The following is a 7,204-nucleotide window of genomic DNA, read 5'->3' as shown; positions in this document are numbered from 1 at the left end:
AGATCGTCCAAAGCCAATCACATGTTGTAAATAAACCATGATCTCCCATAATTGAAAATAAGTCTCTGTTTTTTTAAATCATTTGTAGGACCTAAAATATATAATGTTCTTATGATATTTATGATTATATGGCGCATGGACTCCTTTCACATTTTCATAATACAAAAAAAGTTTGGAAATTCAATTACGGCGTTCCTGATCCATTGGTATGTAGTCTTGGCTAGGATGTTTGTCCGCTGAATCTGTTTCTTTGACCTTGATATTATCATCCGGGTTACCGTCAGACAAAATTACCAGTGCAATCTCTTTTCCGCAATACCCGTGATTATCGTGTACAGGTACAATTGGTTGATATGGATTCAAGTATCCGTCTTCTAGAAGCACTTTGGTGTCAGTACTGTTGAATGATTCATTTGATTTTCGTTTTTCTTTTTCAGCAATTGGAGTTGGGGTTTTGATCATCATTTCGCGAATTTCAGATTCCTCTATATAATCATAAATACCATTGGAAATGAAAACGTCTTCTTTTTCTTTCACGACATGATGAGAAGCCTTTGATTCACGTTTTTTCGTCACGTGATATCGGAACCATATCATACATATCAATATAGCAATCGTAATAATGCCTGTGCAAATTATTATTACCATCATCATCTCTGTACTGAAAATTCCTACAAAAAATGCTTGTACTATGAAGAATACGAATCTACACATAACTCATCGTGTTTTAACACAACAACATTACATCAAAAATAGAAATATTCATTTTACTAGATCTGTTACACAATTCAACAAGTAAAGTTTTTTTTTCAGTGGTTGTCAAAGCTAGTATAATCTAAAATTGTAAGCGTATAGAACCGGAAAAGACTAAAAGAAAACTCCAGACAGTAAATCAGAACTATGGACAAGGGAGATACATTCCGTGATTTTTAAGATAATTTCGTAAATTTTATTATAATTAATGCTGCTACTCCTTTGAATGAAATGTATTGCGTATTCCAACAATTAAATGGCAAGACAGCTAAACTTGCTACATGACTAGTAAAACCTATTTTCACCAACAAAGGTAATATATGTGTTTACACCATATTCCAATTAAGGTTTCTTCAATGATTCTGTTATTAAAATCAAAAGACTGAAAATGACATATTTATAAAACTGTTTTTTATTAGAATTACAGATGTATTAACGATAACTTTTGAAAGTGAATGTAACTGAGCAACCACCTTACATACAAATATAACGAAGAGAAGCAGGTGTGACATACAGACGAATTATTGTCTTTCAAATCTAACATTTCTAATAAGTTTTTGTTGTGTGATAATAACAGACATGCTATAGTAACATGAGAAAGTACAAGTATATAACTAGGTGTGTTTTAGTTTTCCCCATTGACCTTTGTTTCAGTCATTTCCTCTCCTATTCTATTTAGGGACAGTAGTGTGTATTTGTATTTCCTAGTTATCATTTACCTAACACATATTCAATAGGAGAGTAATAAATATCCGGAATTGTGGTTACAGTTATTTATACCACATGTTCAGTTTGATATTATTATACATGTCATAAATATAAATTTGTATGCAGGAAATAAACTTTATGCAAATACCCGAATAATATCATTTTTGTGTGTGTAATTCATACATACTTTCAATACTTTTAGTCTCAGTCTCAGTTTCAGTTCCAGACACAGTTCCAGTTTCAATGTATGTTGAATTGTTTGATAATACTGTCACACTTTCAGTGTAATTCAAACAACCTTTTATATGATTACAGCTGTAAATGAAACTCAAAATTAAAACAGCAGTCAGTTTTGGTGAAATGGGTTTGTAATTTGCTTTCTAGGAAAGAGGGGCGAAAGATACAATAGGGACATTCAAAATCATAGATCAAAAACCAACAGGCAACGCCATGGCAAAAAAGAAGGAAAACAATAATACACATTACAAAACATTAGAAAACTAAAGACTAATCAGCATAAACCCCACCTAAAACTGGGGATGATCTGAGGTGCTGTGTAAGGGGAAGCAGACCATTTTCCACATGGTCCACCCGGCGTGTTGCTCATGTTATTACAAACCCGGTAAAGAGTCTGAATTTGGTAGGTCACTTTCGGGTAAAGGGAACTTGAACATATATTTTAGATAAGCTAAGGACAAGCTTGATCTCATTGAGTTAAGTTGTGTCGACACAACTCGAACTCTTTCAAATTTGTTATTTTCAACGCATGATAATACGGCCATAATTTATTAAACAACTTTATAAATGCCTTTCGCAAGTCATAGATTATATGGTACGATGATATATAAAAAGGAGTTTAAGAAAAAAAACCCAAACAAATGTTAAGGTAGGTCCATAAATAAAATTCTAAGAATAACAATCATTTTCTAAAACATTATTTTGAAACATGAATTATAAAAAAACAAGAAACGTTCCCTAAACTAAGTTATGATATTGTATTGAAGCAGTTATGACACTTACATCTGGTAAGCCATGCATCTACAAACTTCTCCGCATTTACGACCATAGTTTCCATGTATACACGGATGACAGGGTTCGCCCTCATCTGACTTAAATCCATCTAGGCATTCTATAAATATCACAACATCCATATGGATAAAATTTTGTACGAAAAAAGATGAAAGGATATATAAAATCTTTGCTTTATTCAGATATCTTTGTTATTGGTTATAATTATTCAAGATTATATATTTTTTTAAATCCTTACCCCTTCAACCCTTATTATTACAAATGTCGGGAATGTAGCGCAAATATATACATGTTAACGTCTCTATCTGACACTTATGTAATTATGATGTTACTTATACATGTTATATATCAATGACTAGACGTTTAATAAACACAAATTATGCACAACGCATTTACTTTACTTTACACAACAACATGTTGCCTATTTCCGTTAGTCAAACTGGTGGTTCGTTTAATCTTCGTTATAAATTCGTAAAAATTCAATTATGACATTAAATTTTCTAGGTGTTTTGGAATAATCAATTGTGACGTCATGGAGAAAGGCATCCATGTCTGATCACGCTAGGTCGAAAGACATATTTGTTTACAGGTCATTGGAAAGAAAGATTACGTTTGTCTACATTTCGTGTATATAGGCAGACAATTATCATATAGTAACCATAGGACTAAATCTTTTGCAATACGTCATTACTCTTATCTCGACAGTCAAAATTAAATTTAACGGTCTTGTTTATCGTTTCTCACTCGATAATGTAATAGAATCTGTATTAACACGTAAACGTAAGAAGAAAATAATGCCTTACATCAAGTACAGGAATATAGAATAAAAAGATGGTATACATGTCAATGACAAAACTATTCAAATATCGTGGAAATGACAGTTATAGGTCACTAATCGTCTATAGACAATGACAAAAATGGAATATCGTATAGCCTTAATAGAACTTTGTCCCGGTCTTACCTCATAATGATTGAACCGACATTGATAAGTTTGATCCGAAATTATCAAGTCATCTTCCAGTTTGCTTGCGAAACAAAGATGAAACTTCCAAAAGACGTAATTCGATTATTAGGGTATTTGCATATTGAGATTGTAAAATATCAGCTGCTCGACACAATTTCTAAGGCTTTTTGATCTCGTTCGCTGTGACTCGCAACTTATAGTTTACAATATAATTGTGGAGAAAGTGGGAAAGATTTGGACAACTATCAACCCTTGACCTGTAATAATGTCTAGAAAATTATACACTAGTATTCTATTTGAGGATGATTTGCCCTTTTCTTCCGACTTTCATCACCAGCCCAGTAGTCAGCACTTAGGTGTTGACATGGATATCAATTATATTGTCATTTGTTTAAAAATTTTCTGTTACAAAACTATATTTTTTTTCGAAAAACTAAGGATTTTCTTATCCCAATATAGATTACCGTAGCCGTATTTGGTAAAACATTTTGGAATGTTTGGTCCTCAATTCTCTTCAACTTTGTAATTGTTTGGCTTTACAACTTTTGTTTAACTGAGCGTCACTGTTGAGTCTTATGTAGACGAACCGCGCGTCTGGCGTACTAAATTATAATCCTGGTACCTTTGAGTATTTCCAAAAGCAAAAATAATGTTTGCTCAATACGCCAAAAAAAAAAATCAGATATTAGGCTATCCTCTTGGTATGAATCTTTACAAAAAAAAAAAATTATATTATCTGATGCTTCTTTTTGTCACCACATGGATTTGATAATGGCTATTTCAGAGAAACTATATTTCGGCATTGTATGAACAAAATTGACATATATTTTTCTACTTGAAATATCTAAGTCCATATATTCGATTTTAGGAATATATAAAACGTTAATGTCATGAAAGATCTTTCAGAAACAGATACACAAAGATATAAGTATTGTCTTGAAAAAAAGGAATATTAATTGAATAACATTCTTTATAAAAACACATAGAATGAAGTAAATGTTTTTTTTTCACCAATTACATAATGCTGTATAATTTCCCCAAAATTTTCCGGTTGATTTTAAGACATTTGTAAACATTTGTTTTTTGCATATTTCACATTTATTTTTATCTATAATTCAATATTTGGAATCCCTAACATTTTCTGCTACTAATGTGGTCGTTTCTTTGTAAGAAGTTTAAACCACCAAATAATTATATCAGACATCTCACCTGTGCATTGTCCATCTTTCTCCTCTCGATTATCACAACAATGCCATTTTGTCTTTCCATTACTAAGTTTGAATATAAAAATACAGCATATTCATAATAAATTATAACAATCATGATAAATTTATCATATAGATGCATAGATAAATCTTTTTTGTTTCCTTATCAATATTTATGTTCTCTCTCATCCCCGAAGCTATGTTTGCCGCAGTTGCACGCCTGCCTCCTTTTCGGGATTCATTTCTTTTCTGCAATCATTGTCCGATGTTAGGGTCAAAATCTTGAAATCATATTTGTGATTTTATATGATGCCCACAATTAAAGTATAATTTGTCAGCCTCAGCGTTGCGCTACTTCTACACGTCAACTAGTTATGAAATCCAAAAATCATTAATTGTTTACAATTACCGAAAAAGAGGGGGAAATTAACCAAATAAATATACGGATATTGCGGATAAGAATATGTATGTGCAACATTCAAATTCGGATCACTTTTTATTTGTTTATTTATGTGAGATTAGTCACGGGCTTATGCTACAATATCCCCTTTATGTTGTCTTTTTGAAACACTTCTTACAAAGAGGGTCAACAGATACCAGAGGAACAGTCAAATTCATAAATCGAAAATAAACAACGCCATGGCTTAAGGTGGTACCCAACACTTTCACTAAAATTAATTTGGCTCGTTTAATTTTCATAAAATTTTGACAAAGTATTTACTTTGACCCTTTTACAAAAATATAAAAAATTAAAATAATTTGAACCAAGCGTTTTATCAGAAAAATTACACTGGTTATATAGCAGTTTGACAAACACTAATTTTGATCATTGAGAAGCTTTATATTGCCTTAACAACGCAACGTAATTAAAACGTTTAGCTGATATTACAGAGTTATCTCCCTGTAGTGTTAGGTACCACCTTATAATGAAAATGACGAACAGACAAACAATAGTACACAAAAAACCCCTTAAAAACAAAAGACTGTTAAAACAACAAGAACCACACCAAAAACTGAGTGCATGTGCTCTCATGTGCTCCAGAGGGGTAAGCAGATCCTGCTCCTCATGTGGCAACCGTTGTGTTGCTTATTTTTTACAAACCCGGTAAGGAATCTAAATCGGAGTCACATTCATGAAAAGGGAAGAGGGTTGTATTAACGACGTAATGAACATATCCGATATCATATGTGAAACGGTTATTCTATAACGGTCAACCAACTAGTGATGGCGTCCGTAAAGTTTACGAAAGAATGATTTCAACTTCACCATTTGAAACTCTTGGTTTTATAGCTTCCTTGTGATCAGCAACCCTCTATCAAGGAAATCATGATAGGAAATAAAAGCGCGAGAATATCGTCACAATTTAGAGATATATACTCCGTATGCAGGCGCTGCTCGAATGTTGCTACACAGAAACGGAAAATTCACCATTGGAAAGCTGAAATCATTTCGTTTGTCGTTAAAGTTTTGTTTTCAATCGACCCTCATTGTCAATTTCTAGATATGAGGCAGACCTAATTGTATCTGTTATGTCCTTTATCTTAAGTTCGATGGGATAGATGCGTTCAACATAGTCACCAAATTTTGAATTATTTGGTGAGAGAACATCATCTATATAGCGGAAATTAAAGTTAAAGGATATTGCTAAATTCTTATTGTTCATCCTGTATGAATTCAGCCTCATTATTATAAAGAAACAAGTCGGCAAGAAGAGGGACACAATTGGTTCCATTAAGGAATGCCGGTATTCCGTTGAAAAACACGTCCTCCAACCGTAAAAGTATTTTGTCAATAAAATCTGCATAATTTTTCGTTTTAATCAGATTGATTTTTAACAAAGTAGGATTTATTCCTCCCTCCCTACGACAAGATACTTATTTTTTTTAAACACGGGTACCAAATTTATTTCATTTTACGGTAATTGACGATAAAAAGAGTGTTACTTTCATTACCTAGCTATATATTAGTAAATTAATGCTCTTAATCATGTATTTTTTTAAATTTTTTTTCACTATTTTCACATTTCCCTACTGATTGTGAATGAATTGTTCTCCTCACTAGTGAAAAATTCTCGGCAAAAAACTAAAATCACTAAAATACTGAACTCCGAGGAATATTTCTAAAAAGAAAGCCCCGAATCAAAATGCATAATCGAAAGCTCAAACACATCAAACGAATGGATTACAACTGTCATATTCCTAACATGGTAATTGCATTTTCTAATCAGGATGTCAAATTTTCATGGTTTTGAAATTCCTATTGTGGCGTAATGAAAGAGGAGACCATACCTGATGACGTCACATATAAAGAACACAACTGTCTGTAAATCATTGAAAAGGAAAGATCAAAATCCTTGAAGAAACAGATTCAACAACCATAAAAGAGGGACGAAAGATAACAAAGGGACAGTCAAACTCATAAATCTAAAACACACTGACAACGCCATGGCTAAAAATGAAAAAGACAAACAAACACTGCACACACGACACAACATAGAAAACTAAAGAATAAACAACACGAACCCCACCAAAAAACTAGGGGTGA

At 32.4% G+C, this 7,204-nt stretch overlaps 1 long non-coding RNA gene across 1 annotated transcript; it reads right to left on the bottom strand.

Annotated features, from left to right (window-relative positions):
• On the bottom strand, positions 1-2,585 carry LOC143043387 (uncharacterized). Its single transcript, XR_012968357.1, has 3 exons — positions 2,482-2,585; positions 1,649-1,776; positions 1-671 (listed from the first exon to the last, which is right to left on the bottom strand). It is a non-coding gene; the product is annotated as an uncharacterized LOC143043387 (long non-coding RNA).
• Between the last annotated feature and the right edge of the window lie 4,619 nt (positions 2,586-7,204).

The sequence above is a fragment of the Mytilus galloprovincialis genome, chromosome 8, assembly GCF_965363235.1.
Source record: "Mytilus galloprovincialis chromosome 8, xbMytGall1.hap1.1, whole genome shotgun sequence".
In the NCBI taxonomy this organism is placed as follows: domain Eukaryota; kingdom Metazoa; phylum Mollusca; class Bivalvia; order Mytilida; family Mytilidae; genus Mytilus; species Mytilus galloprovincialis.
The sequence above is the reverse complement of the archived record's forward strand: the minus strand, read 5'-3'. Positions and strand labels throughout refer to the sequence as shown.